The sequence below is a fragment of the Gossypium arboreum genome, chromosome 8, assembly GCF_025698485.1.
Source record: "Gossypium arboreum isolate Shixiya-1 chromosome 8, ASM2569848v2, whole genome shotgun sequence".
Lineage (NCBI taxonomy): Eukaryota > Viridiplantae > Streptophyta > Magnoliopsida > Malvales > Malvaceae > Gossypium > Gossypium arboreum.
The window spans coordinates 126294225-126296989 of NC_069077.1; the positions used below are offsets into that span (position 1 = coordinate 126294225).

Consider the following 2765-nt stretch of genomic DNA (forward strand, 5'->3'; position numbering starts at 1 on the left):
TGCCTGGCCATGTTCTGGGCCGTGTAACAACCTAACTTGCATGCTTTAAAACCTACAAGGGACACACGGCTGTGTCGCCTGGCCGTGTGTCACACAAGCTCGTGTCTCAGGCCATGTGAACATGAATTTACCAAAAAAAAGCCATTTCCAACACCAAACTATGCATCCATGATAAACCGTAATTTATACATATTTCTATCTTATGCTTAGCACATTTTATGGATGATTTTTCCTTAAAATTGGTGAATTCGATGCTCCTAGTGCCTTAATTTCATGTTTTATACTTAGGTAAGCATAGGAGAGTGAAAGGAACGAGAAACGGATCAAAAATGGAGAAAATGGGCTAACGTACGAAATCAACACGGCCTGGACTTCCTCACACAGGCAGACCACACGACCGTGTCCCTTTGGCAAGGTCAAAGCACAATTTACACGGGTAGATCACACGCCCGTGCCCATTTAACAGCCTTGACCACTGCCTTAAGCAATCGCACATGGGCGTGTCAGACGGGCGTGTCCCTACCGAGCCCAAGTTTAGTCCAATTCAGAAAAGGCCAATTTTGAGGGCTCTTAGGCATTACAAAGCCTATAAATACACCCTAGAAAAGGAGAAGAGGGGGACGCATAGGAGGAAGCAATGAATTGTTGAAGGAAAGCCGATCGATCCATCTCAGAAGCTAGATTCACCATCAAGACTGAAGATCCCCCTTCAAATTCCCTCAGGAGTTTTGGGTTTTCTTATGTTTTGTTACTTCTATTCTTTTGAGATTTTTTCTTTCATTAGTATGAACTAAAACCCCTAAAAACCTAAGGGGAATGGAACCTAAGATGGATCTTGTTATTATTATCTGAATTGTATGATAATATTTGACTTGTTCTTAATTATGTGTTCTTAATTCTTGTTTTGATATTCTAGGATATTGATTCAAGATAAACTCTTATTCAGGGGAGGAATAGACCCTGTCTAAGAGTAAATTTGTCATAATTAAGCGGAGTTGGTTGCTCGCCTAGAGATAGGGTGACAAGATTTTGCCGAATTAGGGTGAAACCTAATAAGGGGATCCATAGATCGAGTTAATGCAACCCTAGAGCGTTAATTAGAAAGAAATTTTGATTATTCAATCTAGGGTTAGACGTTGTTAGTCTCGAGAGAGATAATAATATAACTTAGGGATCTCTACGGAACAAGTTGAATGAATAAATTGTCCGATTTAGAGTCAAATAACAAGTGAAGTCTAGGTGGACTTTTCCTTAGATATTGTCTTAATCAATCGAGTTTCCCAAAAAGTATTTTCCCCAAACTTCTTTTCTGTGATTTCTTAGTTTAATTAATTAGTTAGATAAACAAAAACCCTTTTATTTTTTAGGCTAGATAATAGAAAGAAAGTTGATACTCGTACTTTTAGTTCCTTTAGGTTCGATAATTCGGTCTTACTAAAGCTATACTACTGTTCGGTAGGTACACTTGCCTTTATCGTGATAATAGTTAGTTTTAAGAACGGTTCATTATAAATATTTAAAACCTGTCACGAATATCACGTATCAAGTTTTTGGCACAGTTGTCGGGGATCGAACCTGGGTTAACCGCGTGACAGGCAGGAATTACTTTTTGACAGTAAGATCGATTGCACAGTTCACAAAAACCAAAGAGAAATAAGGCAAAGCTTAAGATACACAGAGAATGAGCAAGTGGACGATATTCAAACCACAACCAAGGAGATGGCTGAAAACGAAGAAAATCTGCTACCTCCTGTGATTGCTGTAAATCAGAAACCTGCTCCATGCACTATGTATGATTATACTAAACCTAATTTAACAGGAACTGAGTCATGTATAGTTAGACCTGCTATTGCAGCAAACAATTTTGAACTGAAACCTAACACAATTCAAATGATACAACAGTTTGCTCAGTTTGATGGTTTGCAGGACGAGGATCCCAATGCTCACTTGGCAAATTTCCTAGAATTTTGTAATACCTTTAAAATTAATGGCGTTTCTAATGAAGCCATCCGCCTTCAGTTGTTTACCTTTTCATTAAGGAATAAAGCTAAACAGTGGTTGAATTCATTACCACGAGGATCAATCACTACTTGGGAACAAATGACCGAAAAGTTTTTATTAAATTTTTTTTGCCAGTTAAAACAACTAAATTACGTAATGATATCTCTTCTTTTGTGCAGATGGATTTAGAAACACTCTACGATGCATGGAAGAGATATAAGGACCTTTTGTGAAGACGCCCTCACCATGGGTTACCACTCTGGCTACAGGTTCAAAATTTTCATAATGGCCTTAATCCTTCGACTTGACAAATGGTTGACGCAGCTGCTGGCAAAACCATCAATAATAAAACACCTAAAGATGCTTATTAATTTATAGAGGAGATGTCACTAAATAACTATCAGTGGCAAGTCATGAGGACAAAGCCAACGAAAACAACCAGCGTCTATAACGTCGATTCAGTCACCATGCTCTTTAATTAGGTAGAACTCTTGAATAAGAAAAGTGATGGTTTCCTTAGTTCTTCACAGGTTCACCCAGTGATGAGGTGCGATTCAAATGGAGGAGGAGCATGCATAGAATATCAACCCTTCAACCCTAGCATCGAGGAGGAACAAGTCCAATAAATGGGTAATAATCCTTGATATCAAAACAATCCTTATAGCAATACTTACAATGCAGGTTGGAGGAATCACCTAAATTTTTCATGGGGAGGCCAAGGAAATCAGAAACCACCAGCCCCTCCAGGCTTTTAACAACCACCA

At 38.7% G+C, this 2765-nt stretch overlaps 1 non-coding gene across 1 annotated transcript; it reads right to left on the reverse strand.

Moving 5' to 3' along the window:
* Positions 1–2147: 2147 nt before the first annotated feature.
* LOC128279766 (small nucleolar RNA R71) lies at positions 2148–2254 on the reverse strand. The gene has a single exon (XR_008269962.1). It is a non-coding gene; the product is annotated as a small nucleolar RNA R71 (small nucleolar RNA).
* Positions 2255–2765: the final 511 nt, after the last annotated feature.